Here is a 24130-nt window from a genome sequence, read left to right as displayed (position 1 = left end):
TTTTGCATCAACTCTTTGTCAACAAAGTGATGGATCAGCTGGCTAAGGCTCAAGAACCTTAGTACCCTGCTAAGCCTCAAGGCTTCCTAGTGCCAATTTTAGCTGCCATGCACCACACAACTGTGCACTCAAGAGGGAAAATGGTGTCGGATGGTGAGGGGCGGGAAGACGACTTGGCATACAGCTGCCGGCAGGATATCCCTTAGCCAGAAAGATCGGGGAAAATCCATTTGCCGGCCTTAATCAATGAGGCCAGTCATTATGACTGATGGCGAAAATTTAACTGTTTAAACTACTCAATATCACACTTCCATATGGAGATTTCGGAAGAAGAATCCATGATATTTGGCTCCTGGCCAAGCCCCTACTAATGAACCTTCTATTATCATTAGAACCAGAACTTCTAAAAGTCTTAATTATATCAAAGAGACTACAACATATGCCACCTTGATAAATCTTACATTCCTCCAAATGTGTTGAACTCTACTAGCAGACACTGACATGATGCTGTGAAGTAGTAAGCCCTCCTACCCTCGGTCTAGGTCCACTCTCTCCCTGCAGCTCCACTGTGCCGTCTCTTGCCTCCAAACCCCGAACTCCTCTTTGAGAGGTTCGAGGCTGCTGCCCGCTCCTGCACCTGCTGCCCGCTCCAAAGGGACCAAACTGCCTGCAACCACCAGAACCTTTCTCAGCCGTTTTGTTTTCTTAATTTTTCCCTGTTGTGCCACTGTTATTGTGCCCATCTGTGTCTTGCTCTAATTCCACCACTGTTTTTACTTTCTCGTGCCTACCTGTTCCTTTTGCCTTTCGTCGCTGCTGCCTCTGCTGCCTATTCCCCCCGGAATTCCCCCGCTCCCGCCTCCCAGCCTCTCCTCCCTCCCACCTCCTCTACTTAATGACATCCGCTGCGCAGTCACACAGCTGATGCGCCGCCGGCGCGCCAAAGGCAAGCCTGTCTGCAAACTTCCGCGACACTACCGCGGCCAGCACCAGGAACCCTGGTCCTCCACTATCCATCGCTACGACACCACCACCCTCCTCGCACTCAACCCTGGAAGACTTAGAATGCCAACAGGCCTTGCCGAACACGACCAGTTCTCCTGCCTCCACTGCCGACCTATCCTCACCGCCACCCCGGCCTCCAACACCACCGACGCCAGCACAAGCGACACCCTAAAATGCTTCATCCTCAACGTACACTCCGTACACAAACACGCCATGGAAATCTGGAACCTACTCGACTCTCTTGCCAGACATCACCTTCTTCACAGAGACCTGGACCAACGCATCCTCCGCCCCCGACATCAGCACCGCCATCCCAGACGGATACAAGAGCCAGAGGAAAGACCGCCCCAACCACCCAGGAGGGGGCCTCGCCATCGCCCAAAAGAGCATCCTCTGCCTCACCACCACCAGCGAAACCTTGCCCTCCGCCGAACACCTGCACTTCCAGATCCAGACCGCCCCAAAGCCACACTCCTAGGAACCCTCCTCTACAGACCCCCTGGCCCGAACACCCTTCGCCACCACCATCACAGACTTCATCGCGCCCAACGCCATCACAACAAACTACATACTCATTGGAGACCTGACCTTCCACCTAGACAACCCCATCGACCCAAACTCCACTATCCTTTCTGACAACCTTGCCAGCATCAGATTTAAACAACTTGTCCACACACCGACCCACAGAGCAGGACACACCCTCGACCCCATCTTCACTGCAGGAAACCGCGTCCGATTCAGCCACACAATGCAGCCACCATGGACCGACCACTACTACGTACACTTCGTCATCAACAAACCCAAGGCACCCAAACCAGCCCCACTCCCACCACGAAGGAACTGGAGCAAGGTTACCGACTTAACTCCACCCTCACACGAGACAACTACACCTGGGCACCCGACACAAACAACGCAGCCAGAGAACTCCATACCTGGATCTCCAACTGCGCAGACGAGCTCGCCCCGCTACGCAACTCAGACACACAACGCCCCAGGAAAGCCACCTGGTTCACCACCGCTCTCCTAGAAGCCAGACACACCTGCAGACGCCCGGAGAAGAAATGGAGAAACACCAAGACAACTGAAAACCACACCACCTACAAGGACGCCATGTCGAGCTACTACAACCAGATCAGAGCCACCAAGAGGAACTTCATCTATAACAAAATCACGACCAACTCCAAGGAACTTTTCAGTGTCATTCAAGAATTCACCAATCCACGCAGCGAAGCCACAGACCCCACCCCATCCCAAGACCGCGGTGACAAGCTTGGAACCTATTTCCACCTCAAGATCAAAAACCTCTACGACAACTTCATCGACCATCCATTAGGCACCACAGATGGCTTCCCCAGCAACACCAGCCAGCCCACCATCTCCAACTGGACACAGCCTCGACCATGAAAAGCATCCACCCGGGGGCCCCCACCGACCCCTGACCCCCTCACATCTACCACAGAGCCACGGCCGCCATCGCACCCAAACTACAATGCACCATCAACACCACCTTCAAAACAGGCACCTTACCAGACAACTGGAAGCGCGCAGATGTCAGACCCCTGCTCAAGAAGCCCACAGCTGACCCCACCAACCTCAAGAACTATCGGCCCATCTCGCTCCTCCCTTTCGCAGCCAAAGTTGCAGAGAAAACAGTCAACAGGAAACGGACACGATTCATTGAAAAGAACGCTGTCCTTTACCCGTCAGCACAGCACAGAGACGGCCCTACTCGTTGCCACAGACGACATCCGCACCCTCCTGGACCAAGGCCACTCCGCAGCCCTGGACTGGATCTGATCATTCCTCACCGGAAGAAGCCAAAGGATCAGACTCCCTCCCATCCTCTCCGACCCCACGAAAATCACCTGCGGAGTCCCACAGGGTTCATCCCTGAGCCCCACCATTTCAAGGACCAATGTCAGGGATTGTGTGACGGCGCAGCCAGAAAACATTTGGGGAACAGGACTTGCTAATCTGAGGCCCACTGGAGGGCTGACATTGGTCCTTGAAATGGTTTTAATGCACACAAACCTACTGGAAGGTAATAATTGATATGGAAACTAACTGCAAGTCCCAGCGTGCACCTTATTATAACTATTGGTGAAAAGGCACACCAGAGGCCAGGTAATTAATTTGAATGGCGCAGGGGACTGTGGGAATCCTGAAAAAGTGTGCGCATTGAATCTGCCTCTGAAGAAAGAGCATGAGAGCTCTGAAACGCGTCAGGCAGGAGGACAGAAATTATCGGAATGGCAATGCCTGCTCCTGTTTAAATAAATGATTTTTGTCGAAATCACTGGCTGGAGGAGTGCGTCTCTTAATGCAGGGGCACCTTTGAAAGAATATATATATATGTACATAGCATACCTTAACGAAAACAAGTCTGCCTCTTCTGGCTCAGTGCATATATAGTTCTCTTTTCACAAGGAAAAAGATGGCAGTGGGAGCCTGTCAAACCAAAAATAAAAAATGTAACCCCCACACCCTGGGAGTGGTCTTTTGCCATTAGTTTTACTTTTCCCAAAAATCAGGGGTGAGGAATTTTTGAAAAAAATTACTTGTCCAAGGGACAAAGTGCTACAGAAATCTTCTTGTCCTGTAATAAAATCCACTTGTCCCCTTTACTACCTAAATCATTTAGCTGCTGCTTTTACTAATCGGTTACACCTTCCTAAGTAAAGTTGCCCTCTGCTTCTGCCCATCAGTAGTAAGAAACCACTAAAGTTCCTTTACAGCAACCTATAAGCTTCCACATTCCTCTCACCATAAAGTCTAAACACATCCCCTTACCTCTCAATTAGTCCATAAGCCTTCCACTGACTCATCATAGGCTCCATCCCATCACCCTTTGCTGCTGTTCCTTCACACTATAAGCTTCATGTCAACCATTTCTCTCAATACAGACCGAATAGTGTTATCCCTCCTCTCTCTCATTACAGGCTACAGGTTCCATGCCCTATTCATCCACTACACAGAATACAGGTTTCCTGCTTGGCCCATTTGTCACCAACTCACTACATGTTCTATGCCCCTAGGGGAGAGTAATGCTGTGGCTCGTGAGCATGTACCATAAAAGACACTGGTGGCAGACTTACTAGCCATGAGGAAAGAGACAGATGGTGGTTGCAGTGAGCTCACAGAGTGGAAATATGAGGGACCCGAAATGGAGATAGTGGGGGCTACAGTGATGAAGTAGTGTACAAGAATGCAAGGAAGTGTGCAAAGAGGATGCTGGGAAGAGAGGTGGTCAGGTTTGTAGAACAAGAGTTGAGGCTCTAAGCAGGGAGTGGGCGGCAGAAGGAAAGATGAATGTGACGAGAAGGGACTATAGCCAATAACAATTGAAAGATAAAAGACAAACGGGAGGCATCTGTAAGATTATGGGGTCACTTTTCTTAGCAAGTAGGCAGGGGTTGGTTTATTCCGGGCAGAAACAACAATTTGGTTTAACCCCCAACATTCTGGTTTATAGAAGCATCTTTCACCCCTGACGGCAGTAGGCCAACACCCTGGGAGGCTGAGGAAATCAGAATAAACAGGAAACGCAACAAAAGGGGGCCTCAGAAAATAAGACCCAATAACCTACTGTAAAGAAGGATACACGATCATAAATAATTAAGATATCCTTTATTATAGTCGAAGAGCTGAACCAGCATGCAAACAGCTCCAATCACCAAGCGTAACTGAAATTCCTCCAAAAGATACATTCCATAGAATGACTCCACTACATTCTATCAGTGACATATATAAACTTCCACATTACCTCTTAAGGAATGTTGAACCATTCAAAACACCAAGAATGAAAACACAACACATCCCCCTTTCTCCTGAACAATAAACAATTGAAGAACAAAACAATAAAAAGAAATTAAAAAAAACATTCTAATAATCTTATGCTTTAATACAAATCCTAAATACTATGCATTCACTTATTGCTAACAATATAATCTTTCAACCATGAAGGCACCATCTTCCTCCTTAATGAATGACGAAGAGAATCTGACTCCTCATTCGAAGAGGAGGAAGAAGGATTAGAAAACGAATTTCCTAAGGTACCAGAAGAGTCATCATCTTGAGTGCTTGTAGGAAGAACATCCTTAGCAACATCCTCATCAAAATCCTCTGGCATCCAAATTACAATGAGCAAGATCATCTTTGCATTTAGCAACTCTCTTTAAATTCCAAACTCTACCATCACTGACCCTCACTGAGTTAAGTAAAACTTCAATTACTTTAATGGGTTCTGAGAATTGAGAATCACCTTTCTGAACTTTGTTAGGTTTTTTAATACGTACCCAGTCCCCAATATTTACCACAACTTCTTTTGTACCATGCTTCATGTCATAGTATGCTTTACTTTTTTAATGTAAAAGTTCCATACGCGTACATACTTCCTCTCTAGACCAAGGTTGTACTTCTTGAGAAAACAACCTTGTGGGAACGGATTTTGAGCGGGGATTTCTACCTTTCATAAGTATAAAAGGAGAAATTCCCGTAGATTCATTTACCGTGATGCGATAAGTCCACACAGTTTTCCCTACTTGGGTTGGCCAATCAAGATTGCTATTTAATGATAATTGAATGGTGTTCTTCAAAACTCGATTAAACCTTTCCACCATTCCATTACCACTTGGGTTGTAAAGTGAAGTGGTTCTATGTGTAATTCCCAATTTTTTTAAATACGTTTTGGCTTTTAAGGATAGGAATTGTACTCCATTATCCGTGAGTATGCATGAAGGAATGCCCTCTGTGACACATGTTTCATCTAAAAACTGCAAAACTGAGTCGGGGTCTGCACTTTTAACAATTTTCACCACCGGCAATCTAGAAAATAGGTCAATGAGAACAATTATATAGCTATGAGTGCCATCCCTTTCACTAATAGGTCCCATAATGTCAACTGCAATACATTCCCAAGAGTTTTTTGGAATGAAACCTCTCGTCATAGGAGGACGGAATGTTTGCAAGGTTTTATCAGAAGATGAACATGGAATGCAGTTCCTTACGACTTTCTCAATTTGTGAATCAAAACTTGGCCACCAAAACAACCTTTTTACCAAAGATTTAGTTCTAACAATTCCAGGATGGCCCTCATGACAAATATCAACAATTCCTACTTGTAAGTTTTCTGGAGGAATTATTCTCTCCCCCCTTAAAAGAGTATTATGAGCAATAGACAATTGAGATCTAACTTCCCAATATTGTCTGTAATTTGTGTTCAAAAATTCTTTTTTCCTGGGCCAGCCATTAATGATAAAGGAAATAATGTCGGGTTCGCGGCGGTTGCCGTTCCCCGACATCCCGTTAACACACACAACACTGCCGGGATACTCACTTCCGGTTGGAAGCTGAGCCCCGGTCTAGTCCCTGCGGAGCACAGAAGCACTTCCGGGGGAAACGCATTTAGATCGCGCTTCCCGTCGGCTCTGTGCTTCAGATTCTTACGAGGCTCACGTTACATGGGAGAGTTTCCAGAGACCCACCTTTCCGTGAGTACCAGTCTGTTTCGTTGCCACCGCGCTGGAGCGCTAACACTGGGGTTTCCTTGTCACCGCGCTGGAGCGCTAACACTGGGGATTCCTCGCCACCGCGCTGGAGCGCTAACACTGGTGTTTCCTTGTCACCGCGCTGGAGCGCTACGTCCTTCATACCTTGGGGGTCAGCGCATATGCGCCATCAGTTGTTCCTTTGGGGGTTCAGCGCAGGAGCGCTACTTCTTTCATTCCTTGGGGGTCAGCGCATATGCGCCATCATTTGTTCCTTTGGGGGTTAGTGCATAAGCGCCATCGTTTGTTTCTTTGGGGCCGCGCAGGAGCGCCATCATTTGTTTCTTTGGGGTTCAGCGCAGGAGCGCTACACCCTTAATTTCTTGGGGGTCAGCGCATAAGCGCAATCTTTCATTCTTTGGGGTTAGCGCAGGAGCGCTACATCATTCCTTTCTTTGGGGCCGCGCAGGAGCGCTATGCTAATGGTTTACTGGGGGCTCATGCAGAGAAGCTGTGTTTAACATTCGACCTTTTCTTCTTGACGACATCGCAGGGGAGCTCTCCAGGATTATCCTGTTATGTGTGGAACTACACGAAGGGTTGGAGACTGTGATCTGCAGAAACACCGGTGAGTCCTGGCAGGATAACGCTTGTGTGTGTTTTAGGGAACGTTTGATAAAGGGCGAACGTGGGGGTTCCTTACCACTCAGAATCTTGTTCTGTTTTCCAGTTGCCCTCGGAATATCCTGCAAGCACCATTCCACGCACCACAACTCTACCCCCCTTTTTCTGGCTCCTATCCTTGCGTCCATCTCATCCCTTTTGGGTTCTGGTCCAAGGGGGTCAGGTGGGTACAAGGGCGGGCGCTCCTGTCGTCTCTGCGGAATTGCTTCACAAGCAAAGGTAAGTCTTGTGGGGCACCCGACAAATAACAGCTTGAAGAGTATTGTCTTTCAAGTATTCATTATCCCATTCCTCTCTACTAAACGCAGAAAAACCCTGATCGTGTACAAATGCAATTTGTAATTCATTCCATTCATTATTTTACATTGTTCCAACATCAAAGGCATTCTTGATAAAAAATCTGCAATTACATTGTTTTTATCTGGGACATAAATTATTTCATGTATAAAATTTTGCATCCTCATCGAAATCCTAGCGGTAACTGCACCTTCAGTTGTAAGAATTTTCACCAACAGTTTGTGATCACAACGAAGAGTGCATGGTTTTCCCCAAATAAAGGACTTAAAGTGTTCCAAAGCCCATGCACAAGCTGGGTACTTCTCCTCACATGGAGACAAAGACCTGGTAGCGTAAGCTATGACGTTGTCCCGGCCCTGACTGTTAATTTGTGACAACACTGCACCAAGGCCTTTGTTACTAGCATCAGTTGTAATAACACTATTTAGCAAAGGATCAAAGCTATGAAGTGCTGTTGCTTTGGCAATGGCTTCTTTAATGACCTTAAAGTCCATGTCACAAGCCTGTCACCACACGAATGTACTTTTTTTTTTTTTTTTTTTTTTTTTTAAGAAGTTGCCGAATATGGTGTACGTTTTAGTAGCAAAATTTGGTACATATTTCGAACAAAATTCCGCCATGCCTAAAAAAGATCTAACATCATCTTTACTAGATGGTACTGGAGCCTCAGAAATAGCAGAAACTAAAGAAGGCTTCGGTTTTACACCAAGTTCGTCAATAACATGACCTAAATACGTTACACTTTTTTGTGCAAATTTGCATTTAGAATGCTCCACTGTAAGACCTTTGCTTTGCAAAATGCTTAGAACTTTATTAAGTCTAGATAGATGTTCTTCTTCATCACTGCCAAAAACAAGGATGTCATCTTGGAAAAACATAACGCCTTGCTCTTCCTTAAAAAGATGAAACATCAAGCGTTGAAAAATGGCAGCAGCCGAAGCTAAACCGAAGGGCATGCGTTTACATTGAAAACATCCAAAGGGGGTGATGAAGGATGTGAATTTCATCGATTAAGGGCACAAAGAGATCTGATGATACGCAGACGACAGATCTATGGTGGAAAACCATTTAGCATTGTTCAAATTTGAAACCATCTCATTAATTTTTGGTAATGGAAACTTATCAACAACAATATTGTTGTTCAGATATCTCAAATCTATGCACAGCCGAATTTTACCATTACTGCGTCTTGCTACGACGATCGGAGAAACCCAATCAGAAGCTTAAATAGGTTCAATAATATTGTTTGACACCAGTTTATCCAATTCTTTACTAACCTCATCCCTTACTAATAAAGGAATGTTCCTGCGTTTGTGTATTTTAGGAGATGCATCTTGTTTAAGAATGATTTTGTGTTCAAACCCTTTAAGGTTACCTAGAACATTGCTGAAAACATTTGGAAATTCTTTTAAAATTCCTTTACCAATTACATTACAGTCATCAACCACCAACACCTGTTCTTTACTGTTGGGGTCCAAAATAATATGCAACTGTTTTTGGTCAAACCAGCCTAAAACCGGTGGTCCTTTTTTTGCAATATATAATTTCCCTCTACACTCTCTTCCTTTGAATTTAAAAACAAACCAACGATAACCCAAAAGATCTATGGTTTCTCCACCATAGCCTTCGGGATGAATGTAATTGTTCACCTACTTTTTGTATGAAGGAAGATCTCCACATTTCCTCATTAATAATAGTGTAAGGTGAGCCCGAATCTGCATAAATTCTGACTTCCACACCACCAATATCCATTGAGCAGATTGGTTTGTTAACCATATTTTCATCAGTAATGTTTAGTACTAATTTATCATGTAAGCTCATTACTAAACCATCATCATCCCCTATATCATCATTTTCATTAGTACCTTGAATATTTTCATCCATGTTATTTACAAATCTAACACTATTCTTACGCCTCCTACAAGCTTTGGCAAAATGACCTTTAAGTCCACAATTGGTACATTTGAACTTAAGTGCCGGGCAACTTTTGTTGTCAGCTAAGTGCTCCACACTATTAAATCTGTAGCATTTTAGTTTAGATCCTGTAGAAGGTGAGTATTTGTTAAGATAAGGTTTAACATTCAAATTATCTTTAGAATACGTAGTGACTCTTTTTCTTTCATTCACATTCACCTTACTCACAACCTCAGTAGTTACATTATCTTGTTTAAGAACACTTGCGCATCTGCCAGAAATGTCTGCCTTACGCACAATAGTAAGGATGTCATCCAGAGGTGCATCACCATTTATCCATAGTCTATTCTGTATGGTGGGGTTAAAAGCATGCATAACAATTTGGTCTCTTATTAGGTCATCTTGTAAAACACCAAATTTACAGTCTAAAACCAAATTCCTAAGATCTGCCAGGTAATGGTCAATACTCTCCTCTTTGTTCTGTTTCCTAGAAAATCATTTATATCTAGTAACCCCTATGCAGACTTTAGGTGCAAAATATGTATCTAAATGAAGTAAGGTCAATGCATATACGTTTAAGTCGCCTGGGAAACAAGGTTTGGTCATGCCTTCATACACCTTTAGCCCAACAGGACCCAAGGTATGTAAAAGTAATCTTTTCTTTTGTGCATGTGACATTTTTCCATTTTCATCCAACGCATCGATGTTGTTACAAAAATAAGGTTTCCATTCCAACCATTTTAATGGAGGTTCAATTCCAATAATCCAAAAGGCTTGTGGAGGAGTAATGTTGTAATTCGGTTGGCTCATAATGTATATTCGGTTATCTTTAGTAGTGACTGTATAACCTCCAGCAAACTTGCACAAAATAGTTTAGGGTAGTCTCATTCCAAATGAAATGTAGAAAATCAGAATGATATGGTGGAATGACCCAAGTAAACGTATTCTTCTGTTACTTGTGTAAGTTAACACCCAAAATTATAGAAGGAAAGGTACATACGCTGTTTGTGCTGGATATTAAGAGAAAGTCCGGAGGATGTCACTTCACACGAGGCTCTCATCCGACGCGTTGTGGAGACTGAATGAGATCGTAACGCTTTAAAAAAAAATTAAAAAAAAACATTGAACCAATATGGCGCTACGTTGGTTACGCAACGTAATACGCGCTCACGCGTACACGTAACTTGCCGATGCTTCCGATGACGAATGCCAACAAATGGTAACTCAGCAACAAGAGATGCGCGGTCACGTGAATGATAGTTGATCGCGCTCGAGGAAGCAGCTGAGAGCGCGAGAGAATGAGGTAGGATCTTTCCAATAAATCCTTCTTTTTTTTTTCTAATTCCCAGTACTCACTCGAGGTTTGGATGCTCCCGCGTCGAATCTGGTATTTCTGCACACACTTCTGGGAGCGTTTCACGATAATCAGCAATCAGATTAAATCTCCCTCAAAATCCTCGTGAATTGAAAATCCGAATCATTTGTGGGTTCATCCGCTCTTCGACATCCCGTCGCCAGTGTAAAGAAGGATACACGATCATAAATAATTAAGATATCCTTTATTATAGTCGAAGAGCTGAACCAGCATGCAAACCGCTCCAATCACCAAGCGTAACTGAAATTCCTTCAAAAGATACATTCCATAGAATGACTCCACTATCAGTGACATATATAAACTTCCACATTACCTCTTAAAGAATGTTGAACCATTCAAAACACTAAGAATGAAAACACACTTACATATATTTAAGGCAAATAACCTCAAAATCAAGACAGTCAATACTCACAGTGTAACAGACTCACTCTGAGCTGGAGTATTCTGGGAGAAAGTACCAAAAATGCAAACTGACATAGAAAATGCGAAATATCTCCCTGCATATTTTGTGTACATTCACTGTAAACTGCAGATCCTAGCACATGACTAATATAATACAATGCACACTTTTGCCACTTTTAGCAGCTTTAATTATAGTTGATTAATCAGCATGCGCTATTTTGAAATCAATTCATGTGTCCTGGGATGGCTCATGATAGACTTGTTGCTAGCCGAATACTCCCAGCTAAGCGCAGTAGCCGCTGGCTTCCTGCTTGGCCCAGTAGTTGATTTAAAAGGTTTATCCCCCTTCCAATGGATTAACCGTTTAACCGTGGTGCTCTCATCCTCAGGGGAGCTACTGCTGCTATTCTCTGAGACTGCAGAAATTGTAACTGCAACTTCATCTTCAGGCCCAGATGCCTCTGAAACATCAGATAACGAAAATAACCTGTCCCCACAACCAAGAGAATCAACAGGTACCTTAAGCTCACCTGTGGCATCCTTACAATTAATTTCTCGTGAGCCATGACAATCATTCCTGTCTGAGCCACTGTCGAGCTGAGCAATATATGTAGAGGGAACAGTAAGACTGACTATCCAAGCCAGGGAATGCATATATTTATGAGTTTTACCCCTCCCTCGGAGCCAGAGACTAGAGTCAAACCTAGCTAAAGTGGTTATAATTGCGGGGCTGAGCTGACGAGGAGCTTAGAGCAGGCGGCGCTGCAATATGCAAGGTTATTGAGTCAGGATTAGAAATGGTAGTCTTAACATGAGAGGCCGTCACAACAGAATACACACTGACCTGAGACTTGCATGTAGAGGAGGGAAGACGGGGCGACTCACTTTGCAGCGTATACGCTTTAGTGACGACTTGTGTGCTGCTTGCTGCTCCTCTAGTGTGCATCCCCTGGATGTTCCCAGTGTAACCACCGCTCCGGGCTGACCCATAGATTGACCATCTTGCCAGTTGCAAAAGTCATTGGGGAGAGGCGCGCTCTCAACACCAGCATCAGCGGTAGTCAGTAGTTAGTTCTGGCCACCAGTCACAGTAAAGAAATCCTCAATGGAAAGCTGCGGTCCAGAGCCTCAGTTCAAGCCAGTCAGATCAGTGCTACTCAGTTTCCCCAGATTCTTAGCATCTTGTCGCCCGTGGCAGACTCTGCCTTTCCCCCCCCTGCGGCCACGCTGAAAGGAGGGGGGGGGGGGGGGGAGGGGGAGGGGTGTTGGCAACGATATATCATGTGAGAGCAGAGGCGGGGACGCTGCCCCTGCTATGCCGTTGCATGCCGCATCTCCATTTTCCTTATGCCGAGTTTCAGTCTCCCTGGCCGATGCCCTTATGTTCTCCTCATGTGTGAGGAGCATCAGACAGCAGAGACCCTCTTCCACCCGTTCCCGGGTTTTACATGACTACTTCGGCGGGATTGTAGAGAGTGGCTCCGTTTGAGCCCAGTCATGGTTCTCTGGCTTTCTGCTAACATTTGTGATTAGCTGTGAGCCCCAAAGTGCTCACAGATAGTTTATTATTTATGTGATTTAATGTCTACTTGTCCGTCAGACAAAATAGACAGTAAATCTTCTTGCCCGTCATAAAAATCAACATGGTTCGGGTGTCGGGCGATATGATTTCCCCCACCCCTGAAAAAGTAACGCCGGCTTGGGAATTTGTTTTTGGAAACAGTAAAACATTGTAAAAATTTGACAGGCAGCCATTATGTCCGACAGAGCCCTCCATTAAACTCCGATAACGTTGAGAGAAACTGCTGTGATGGCGGTACCTGCCAACGTTTAGAGTTGTCCACAAGGCTGGCAGACAACTCTAAATTAGGTAGGAACGGGACAGTCGGTATGGCGGGAGTAAAGTACTCCGAAATACTAATAGACTTTCCTTCGCCTGCCAAACTCTATCAGCCCCTAAATGTCTTACTCAATTTACTGTTACCAATATAAAAATAAAAGCATCACTTTCTCTCTCTCTCTCTCTCAAGAGTATCTTACTTGTGTGAAATACCGACAAGCATTTGCAATGCAATAGATTTCGCATTACTGATAGTTTGAGGTATTGGTGTTGAAAATAATAATGCAATGCCAATAGCTCATACTTTCAGTAATGCAAGACCTAGTGCATTGCAAGACCTAGTGCATTGCAAATGCTAGTGCAGTGAGCCAGGAACCAGCATTGTATGTCTCAGTGAAGCACCGCAAGCTGCTCCTAGAAATCCCTAGTGAGCAAGGCACCAGCACTGCATGTGCAGGTGAAGTACCGCAAGCGGCTCCTAGAGGTCCCTAGTGAGCAAGGCACCAGCACTGCATGTGTAGGTGTAGTACTGCAAGCTGCTCCTAGAGGTCCCTAGTGAGCAAGGCACCAGCACTGCATGTGTAGGTGTAGTACTGCAAGCTGCTCCTAGAGGTCCCTAGTGAACAAGACACCAGCACTGCATGTCTACAAAGTTGGAGTTATTGACATTATAAATGACTGTTTTTTACCTAGCCATGTTGAAGGGTTCAATACCATATGTGGCCAAAAAGGGACCTCTTTTGGTCACATATGGTACTGCACCCTGAAGATATGGTAATTCCACCCTACCCATAATGCATTGCATGCAAGACAGTACTAAGAGTACATTTAAATAGCTATGTCCATATTCACAATTAGTAGCTTTGAAATGTGACAAAATAATTATTAAATTAATTGTGGATTAGGTTGTACGCTGTGTGAAGCTGATGAAGGGAAATTTATAGATAGTCTCATATAAATGTGAGATGTTCTAGTGAGTCAAGTAACCACTGCCAGCCTAGCTTAGGACCAAGTGTGTGTCCTGCCTGAAGCCTGTGTCGAAAATAGTGCCTTGAGGCTGCAATTAAAACCTAGGGAGTAACAATACATGTAACAGGGGGTGTCCTCATGGGTGGTTACAAGAAGAGACAAGGCGCTACTAAGGAGGGACTACTAAGCATATTGACCAGTGAAAAGCCACTATTTACAAAGGACAGGAACCAATTAAAAAGGTGGGTGGAAAGTGGGCTGAGCTTTATGCCCATATCCTGAATACAGCATGTCTCGAAGGTACAAAAAAGGTGCAGTCTGCGGTTTTATTTGAAAGTCAATGCAATCCTTTGAATTGACTTGACGTACTGCAGCAACGCAAAAGGCTAGACCATTTGCCTTTGCCAATCCTTGTTCTAAAAAATACATAGAACATTTTTGTCCATTTTTGCCTTCACAATGAAGCCAAGTCCTTTATCAGCAAATTCCTTCCATAATTACAGCAGACTTGACTTTATCAGAGGAAGTTCTGGTTCATACACTTGCTACTACACATCGACCATTAACCTCATGTGGATTATTGTAGAAATCAGACACTTCATACAGATATATTATATTAAATGGGATATGATGTAGACTCATTCAACACTTGTGGGCGAAACCCTGCCCCCACCCGTTGCTCACCACATTCACGACCATTTGGACCCTTCACACTGGCACTACATTAAACCATTTGCCCCATATTTTGCCAAAGAGTTCTGGGCAACCACGGGCCTCTAAGAGGGGCTCTTCTTGGGTACCACACCAGTCCACCCACCCCCCCCCTCCAGCTCCTCAAGGTGGGTGGCCTGTCCTGGCACCAAAGCGCAGTGATATCACGCTTTGCCACTGCCACGCCCAGAAAGCGCTTGTCGACCCGTGATCCATCAAGCCCATTGAACACTCCCAGGATCAGGCGTAGCGGGTCGTGAGGGACCTCCCACCCTAGAGCTTGTGTAAGTTCCCGTTCCAACCCCGCCCAGAACGGCGCAAGCGCAGGACATTGCCACACCATGTGGTAGAAATCAGCCCGGGCGTGGATGCAGTGTGGGCACGCTGGTGAGGGCCGCAGGCGGGTGATGAACATGCGTGTCCCGGGGTGAGGTATGCCGTGTGGAGGTAATAGAGTTGGACTAGACACAACTTGGAGGAGGTCGTCAGGGTCTTGGGAGCCATAAGGGCATCCCTCCAGTCCACATCTTCCAGGGGACCCAGCCACCCCTCCCACCGGGCTCGGAGCAAGTGTAAGGACGCAGGACAGTTGTTCACCAAGGAGCGGTAAATCCGTGACACCCCCCCTCTGCCCAAGTTCCCCATCATCACTTGGGCCTCCAGGGGATAAATTCGGGGAAGGAGGTGGGGGACGGAATGTGGGCCTGGAGGGCGTGCCTCAATTGCAAATATTTGTCGAATTGGGAGGAGTGGAGGGAGTGGCGGTGTTGTAGGTCTGCAAACGATCTGACATGGTCCCCCACCCACACGTCCCCAAGCAGCGAGATCCCGATGTGGTCCTATTTACGGAAGTTCTGGAGGGACGAGACCTCCTCTAGCCTGGCCCCACTCCACAGAGGAGTCTGTCTGGTGAGTTTCCGATCACATTTAACGAACCGTAGGGCGGTTCGCCATGACATGAGCACCGTTTTAATGATGGGGGGAGAGCCAGTGGGACTAGGCTCCCATACAGGTAGGCCTAGAGTTGCGCAAAATCCGTCGACCGGAGCACCACTCGGTACGCCGGGTTGGACCAGTCGTGGATCGCGAACCAGTCGTGGATCACGATCAGCCTGGTGGCCAGATAGAGGTGGAGATTGGTCACCCCCATTCCTCCATCATAAGGAGGTATGCGGCAAAGCGCTAGGGACACGAGCGGCCTGCCTCCTCCCCATAAAAAGCAGGTGAGGACGCCGTCAAACTCCCGAAACCAGCTGCCGGGGAGATAAGTGGTCACGTTTTGTAAGATGTATAGAATTCGGGGGGGGAGGACCATCATTTTGAAAAGGGCACTCCTACCGAAGGGATTAAGGGGAAGAGTCTGCCTTCTTCTGCGGTCCGCCTTGGCTTTAGTGACCAGGGGCGTGATGTTCAAGGCCCACTCGAGCTCCGGGAGGAGGGCCACCCACACCCAGAGGTACTTGAAGGATTGCTTCCACAGGGGGATGGTCGTCTGCCAGTCGAAGCACACCCGGGACGAGTGCAAGGGAACTAGGGTGGACTTCGCCAGGTTGAGCCTGAGGCCAGAGACCCATTCAAATGCCGAAAGGGCGTCCAGGCATCATGGGCCAGAGCTCTCCAGGTCTGCCAGGAAAAGGAGGACGTCATCAGCATACAGGGCAATTTTGTCGATCTGGTGCGTTTCCCAGGCCCACCAGCGGATGAGGGGGCCCGATGGATGAGGGAAGCTAGGGGTTCCATTGCTAGTGCGAATAGAAGCGGCGAAAGCGGGCAACCCTGGCGGGTGCACCTCCGGATGGGGGACGCCTCCGAAACCACACCGTTGATGATGACCCTCGCCTTGGGGGCAAAGTAAAGGACCCGGATGAGGCATCGGAAAGGGAGGCCGAAGCCCATTCTCTCCAACACGTCCCCCAGGTAGCCCCAGTCCACCATATCAAATGCTTTTTCAAAGTCTATGAAAAGCAGTGCAAGATACGGGGTGAGGAGATGGCGATGCGCAAGGGCAAGATGGAGACGGCGTATGCATGAAGCTGCATTGATCGGGGTGCACCAGTTCTTGTAGGTGGAGACGCAGCCGTTGGGCCACCACGGTGGCGAAGAGTTTTACTTCCGTATGGATAAGGGAGATGGGACGGTAGTCCGTACACACGAGGGAGGGCGGCTGCGTCTTCGGGAGGACTACAATAGTGGCCACATCGGTCTCTAGTGGGAAGGCCCCCACCTTGACTACGTGCTTAAACAGGTCTTGTATGTGCGGGACCAACGTGTCTCGGTAGGCCGCTTACTGTTCTTGGGGGTAACCGTCGGGCCTGGGCGTTTTGCCGGAGCGCAACAGTGAGATAGCCCCGTGTATCTCTTCCGGGGTGAAAGGCCGGTCCAGGGACTCTGAGTCTGTTTGGGAGAGGCAGGGCAGCTGAGTCCCAGTCTCGGACAGCAAAGCCGCCAATGAGGTCCGGGGAGGGTGGGCTACGTAGAGGGCTGCGTAGTAGTCCGCGAACGTCTGGGCAATGTCGTGGGAGGTAGTGTAGTGGGCTCTGGTTCCATCCCGAATCTCGAGAATAATGTGATTGGCTCTAGGGTAGGAAACCAGGTTGTGGAGAAGTTTGCCATTTTTATCAACTCCCCCCACCCTACACTTCCAAAACGTGAAGCATCTGTCGCCCTGTAAAGCAAACCAAGTTAAACAAGAAGTCTGGTCGCTAAGCTAGAATGATTATTGGAACATGACTGTGGCAAAGATGGACCCCCCCTCCATGTGATCGGATAAAAGAATCGTAAACAGCTGCAACTACGCATTGGGGAAATAAACACAAGGAATGCAAATTGAGTCCAGGGAGTGAAGATATATGAATGTTATAGGTCAAACGTTTCCTCTCAAACCATTATGCAATTACTTATGACCTTGTAGCATAACTGTGCCTAGCTACTGGATGTACACTGTTTATTTTGACAAAATCTGCATGGCATTCGTTTTGTGCTAAGTTTAAAGCTATGTAAATGTATAGCGCTCCGATACCCTACTTAGGGTCATGTTCGAGCTATATAAAACACCAAATAAATAAATCAGCAAAAGGTAAGCCATGATAATCTTCCTCTCAGCTATTAGGAACAGGCAGTATTGTAAAACAAAAAAAATTGTAACCATCATTTTTGTTCATTTTTCTAAGTGGTAGTCAGTTCTTTCCTATTTTTCTTTATGGTTTTTACAGACTTGGAAATAGGCGTGAAACTGATGGGTGAAAACCATACTTTATCAAAAGGAGACAAACCTCTGAATTAAGCAAAGAGTAATTTGTGTAGACAACTCTTGGTTTCCTCAAAGAAACTATTGATGGCCAATTTACAAAAGTAACTGTAATTGTATTAATATGTAGCTTACTACCTCTGACAAGGCTTCAAAGCGCTTTTTCGGCGAGTAAAACGCTTCTCCAGAACCCAAAGATGATTAGTGGCAAATTAGTATAGGGAGATATGTAAATTTGAACAGTGGACATGCAAGTTTGTTATTTGGATTAATATATCTTTAAGTGTGTCACACCCTTCTGGAATTAGGGGTATAGAATTTGTTGGTTGACCAAAAAAAACACGATACTCAGCCACCAGCTGAAATGCATGTATAAATAAAAGTCAAAATAATAGTTAGCCCTGGATGAAATATGTACAGTCTTTTGCAGAAATGACACAAAATGGCAGAAAAAAAATGACACAAAATTGCATACCTCTTTATGAAAATTGCCAGCTTTGGTAATTTGTACTTTTTTTTTTTTAATTTAAAAAATGCTTCCTTTTTTAGCACGAGGAGCTGAGTTACCTTGTCAGTATTTTCCCTACTTAGGGCGAAATGTTCCAAGGCCTTGAAAAATGAGGCCTGTGTGATGTTTCACTACAAAGGTTCAGACTGTTGGACTTTAGGAGTTTGGAGTGCAGACTGATGCCAGGACGGCCCAGTCCCTATGACATTTTATTATTATTATTTTAATTTAGGTTTAAAACAATTTCTGTTGGCAAGTGGACTTTCTAACTCCAACGGCCAAAGGGGGAGATTGTGGTAAAACCCCTCCACCCAAATCTGCTCATAAGAGTTTACGGCTCAATACCTAGACAAGCCACCCCCTTATTTGCATTTTGGACAATAATCAGCCCTTAATTCTAGTGGGCTTTCTGCCCGAGTGGGCAGACTGGGGGTAGGCTCCCAATTAGCACCCTTAGTGCGGGCAGAAAGACTTCGGGGCTCTTAAGGGGTGGGGTTACAGGCTGATGTCAGGGCAGGCTTCCCCACCCCACCTCTCCTCTTTGGTATCTAGTGGCTGGGTTGGTTTGAGCATCCCCCTTATGAGGAGAGAGTTTTATCCCTCCGGCACTGATGAGTGCTTTTGGGGGCGAAGGGCAAGAGATAAGCCCCTACATCAGAGCATTAATCAGAGTGACAGGCAAAGCCTAATGATGCGGACTGCTTTCTCTTTCATTGTGTGACTTCAAAACAAAAAAAACTGTTGGGATGCAAGGGACAATCTTCCTTGTGTCCAGAGTTCATTTTTAAACAAGCATTTGCAATGCAATAGGTCACGCTTTAGTTAAACGCAGAGCTATTGGCTTTGCAAATGGAAAAGAAATGCATGTCCAACTGCCTTTGTTTTTTTATTTATTTACTTCTGTAGCAATGGCGGAAAGCCGCGCTTTAGCTTAAGTGGCGCCATTGCTACAAAAGTCAATAAATAGATTTAAAAAAAAGTTTTGCTGCCATCTTTTTTTCCTGTTTATTTACAATTGCAACAATCACTATGTTTAAAGCTAAAGTGCGGTGTGCCGCCAATACTTGAAAAGTAAATGAACGGAAAAGAAATGCGGAGTCTGCCCGCCTTTTTTTATTTAATCACTATTGTAGAAATAGCGGTACGCCACAATTTAGATGTTTAAAGCTAAAGCGCGGCGTGCTGCAATTGCAACAAAAGTTAATGCAGTGTCGTGCAGGTAAGTAGCAGCGCAGGAAGGACAGCAGCAATGACGGGAGGGAGGGGGTGCTGGCAAGGATGCAATATATGGCCAGAGACAGCCAACTAAACCAAAAAAAAATGGTGATGTCCGTTGGGGAGGGAACCAATCACACGAAGGCGGGACATATGGACAGTATCAACCAGAGGTATGGAATTTAGACAGGCAGACCAACAAACCAACCATAAGTGCTGGGCATTTTGCGAGTGCTCATATCATGAATACAGCATGTCTAGTGCTTGGTTTAAAAAAAGTTTCATACAATTCTTAGCACTATATACGTTCAAACGACAACACTACTTCCGCTCCTCAACAGTTGATAACATTGTCCTTACTTGGGGGGAGGGGGGAAGCATGCATACAGAAAACAACATTATATTTCTGCTTCATGGATTATTCCACGGCATTCGAAAAGGTTATTCGCAAAAGCTATGGAGCAAACTTATAGCATGGGATATAGATTGTAATCTTTTGAACCTCATCATTTAGCTGCACTCTGATACTTGTATGCAGGTACAACTATCAACCGACAACACATTATCACCTACATTATGTAATGAAAACTACCTTAGACAAGGATGTATCCTAGCCCCACTATTATTTTCCTTATAATTGCGGACCTAAATAGGTCATTAAAAGATGTCTAGGGAATTCCTTCAAAATTAGGAGGTACAAAATATAACATATGTGGATGACCTAGTGATCCTGTTCCAGATGCCAAAAGGACTATAACACCAACTCAAACAAACTACATTTGTACAATATGGAGAATGGACTAATTGTCAATCTGTCCAAAACATAAAATATGACCTGGGGGCGTCACACAAAAGCTAGGGAGTGGGTACTAGGAGACTCATCAACTGAAGTAGTAAACCACAAGGACTACCTTGGAATGACCTTTGATAATAAGTTATTTAGGGCAAGTCACAAGGCCAATAGAAAATTCAAGGCACCAGTGATTACTAGTTCGTTGCAGAGATTTAGGAATACTTTAGGAGGAAAAGTGATTAATCAATCACTGAAAAGCCCTACACATGAAACGGTGTCCATATCTATTGTATGCATCCTCAGTAACGAGCAAGAGGCCATCTCCAATTTAGATTCATTTTTTCAAAAAATGTGTACGCAATTTATTGCATCTACGGTCGGCAACTCCTCACTGTATGAGGAGACTGGAATTAGGCCTAAAATCTTTGGTAACACTCGATTATGGCAGTACTGTGAAACATATTGTTGATTATACCAATGTTGACCCAACTTCATTAAAATACCTATTATCTGAAGAATTAGGGCGAGCTATATATAAAGACTTAGGCATGCGCAAGTTATCGAGAAGTCTAGAAGCCTATGGCCTGCCTGATGCAGACATTGGGTCAAATGAGCCGCTATGCTCAGAAAAACGTTATTTGCAACACATTTACTACCAAGCAGTGGGCCGACGACCTGATAGAAGCCACAAAACATAAACTCACAAACTTAGTAATTGACACTTATAGTGCACAAAGCCAAGATTATCTAGGACCAAACTTGCCATGTGAAATAGAAATTCTTAAGATTTAGAATGTTATATATTCCGATCTGGGAGTTAAAAGGGAGATGGAACCCAATTTTGAAAAGAAATAGTCCCGGTTGAAACTCTGATACATATTATATACATTTGTGCCAAACTGTTGATTATAAGGAATAAATATCTATGCTTGTTTAAAAATGCTAAAAATAAGAACAGTTGACGCTGCTAGATATTGTTTTCGACTCAGAGAAGACCGTGAAATAACAAAATGTTTAGTTCAGGCCTATAAAGTACTATCTGCATGATTGTTCGTTATATCTAGTGCATAGATAGGGAAATGATAACACCACTCAAGAGTATTGGGCCTCCTTTGGGGGAGTAATTGTTGGTTGCATAAAATTAAGGATTTGTATAGGTTTTGCACATTTAGGCACATGTCCACTTTATTATTAGCGAAAGGTAATATATTGTGGTGAAGATGGTAGTAAATACAGCAGTCATACGTCAAACAATGTGATCAGTGCTGTCAATGGCAGCAATGGGAAGATTTTATCACTTAGCTAAATGTAAATAACCATTGATGTTGGAATACAAACCGAAGTTTTAAAGAATATTCTGTTAAAGATATTTACATGCTATATGCAACGATGCATTATTTATCGTAATCATTGATTAATTCAATAAACTACTTAACTGCTACTACTGTTACTTCCGCTGCTGCTATGACTCCACAACGCAACAGAAATACACGCAAGCATCAGAGTTTGAAAATGTTCATCAAGCGCAAATAAATCTTCAATGCAAACCTTTTTTGTTGAAGGAATCCAGTAAAAAAAAAAAAAAATACACAGCTAAGGAGCAGCTGTGAAAGCACAGCCAATGCACTCCAACCAAAATTCAGGAGCTCTGTATACCTACAGCAGAGCCATTCATGACCATGCCAGCCAATCACTCTACAGAGACACGCACTCTCCCCCATAGTGTGTTTCCTATGTTTGTCAGAATTCAAGAGCAATGAGGCAGGGACATCCCATGGCTCGTCTACTGTTTGCCATTATGGTCGAGCCATTGGCATGTGTACTGGCAGAACGCCATCCACAAGCTGCGGATTAGTATTCACTTCAGCACACTCATTAACATTCATGTATGAAGATATTATGCAATTTATCAAACATCCGAGATCAATCTGACACCAGTCCTCAACAAACATACCATTGGACATCTATCGAGCCTATGAATAAACTGAGATTAATCAGAGCTATTCCCTCTCAGAAGTAAGATCAAGATAGAACACATCAGGGGCGTGGCTACGCAGCGCGATGGCCGCGAGCTAGAGTAGCTCCTTCGATCTGTCTCCCCACCGTCTATCCTGGAGGGCCCACCCGAGACCTGAGCGGTAGACGTGCTGCCGCAAAGTGTGGAGAATCCACTGAGCCCAAGATCGGGACTTTTGGACCCGCAAAACTGTGGACGTGCTGCAAATCATCTGCGGCCTTCCCCACACCTGGTGCGGGGTCCTGACGTGACTTCTGGAGCTGAGCGAGGAACGGAGCGACGGGGACCCGGACGGTGTGAAAGACCGTGATCGGGGCAAGCACTTTGGAGAGCGAGAGACGCTGCGAAGGGGACTTCAGCCCTCCATGTACCACAGCAGCCGGAAAGCAGCGGGTGAGTGCAGCCCCCTGCTGGTTCATTATCTGCCTTGATAACCAGCCGCGTTGCGAGGGGAGATCCTGCCGTGGTGGGATATCGGCCCACATACTGGGAATAAAGCGGCACATACAGAGAGCAGCCACGGTGTTTCCTGCGCGGCTGCCACTGAGGTAATCACCGACATACCGCCTGAAGGGAGCACAGACACTCGCACACAGCCAGTCCCCATAGTGCCGGTGGAGTGATGGGGGGCTGGAGTGTGACCACTGGGACATGACCGGGAGCCGGAGTGACCAGTTGATCGAGGGGGCGCCCCCTTCTCCTTTTGCCTAACAAACACGGTCTCGCTAATCCCCTCCAGTCCGGTGAAAAATCCCCTTGGGTCATAGTGGGGCAGACCTCGTGGATTGGGGGACCCCATTGGTGGCACATGGAGGCATCGGTGTGCCGGTATCTACTCTCCTTCCACGGTGAGGCTACCAACAGGGGCAAGCCCTCAATATCTCTCCTCCCCACCTACCCCTGGACATATACTTTTGGTGCCCGCCCTGAGGATTGTGCGCAGTGGCTACTGGTGCTGACCACCTGCCCAGGTGAAGATAGGGTGGCAGCTACCCTCGAGTGGATAACATGTCAGGTACAAGGGGTACAAAGATAACACAGCAGAATAAGCTGGATCGCTATACACTCCCCAAAGCATCCCTCCAGGAGCAAAAAAGTGGAGATAAGTCACAGGGGGGAGCGGATGGAGACGGCTCTGAGCTTACCCTCAAAGACGTCATGACAGCGATCTCCGGGATCAGAACCTCGCTGGAGCAGAGGATGGACGCCATCATGTCAGAGGTGTCCCTTATTAGGGCAGATCTCATCAAAATGAGCAGGAAAATCAAACAGGTAGAAATTACAACGCTAGCCTCGTGGACGACACCTCCCAATTGCAATTCGAAGTGCAGAAACTGAAATCATTCAGAAAATTTGCAGAGGATAAACTGGACGACTACGAAGGACGCACCAGGCGCAACAACGTTCGCATTCTTGGCGTACCGGAGAAGGCGGAGGGGCAAGTGACTGATCTCTTTGTGGAGGATCGTATCATGACCCATGTGCAACCAAAGGGTTTGTCAAAAATTCTTTGTGGTTGAAAGAGCTCAGAGTCCCCGGGGGCAGGCCAAAGCCAGGAGCCGCACCGCGTCCGATACTGGCCAGGTTACTGAACTTCAGAGAACGAGATATAATATTGCAAACTGCCAGGATGTCCTCACCTGTCATATGAAAATGCAGAAATCCTC

The 24130-nt window shown here is 45.7% G+C and overlaps 1 protein-coding gene across 2 annotated transcripts in view; it reads right to left on the bottom strand.

The window, feature by feature from the left end:
- The window catches only part of MTM1 (myotubularin 1), a 431918-nt gene that overhangs the window by 357777 nt on the left and 50011 nt on the right, over positions 1-24130 (bottom strand). The gene's annotated exons all lie outside the window — the stretch shown is intronic.

The sequence above is a fragment of the Triturus cristatus genome, chromosome 5_2, assembly GCF_964204655.1.
Source record: "Triturus cristatus chromosome 5_2, aTriCri1.1, whole genome shotgun sequence".
In the NCBI taxonomy this organism is placed as follows: Eukaryota; Metazoa; Chordata; class Amphibia; order Caudata; family Salamandridae; genus Triturus; species Triturus cristatus.
The sequence above is the reverse complement of the archived record's forward strand: the minus strand, read 5'-3'. Positions and strand labels throughout refer to the sequence as shown.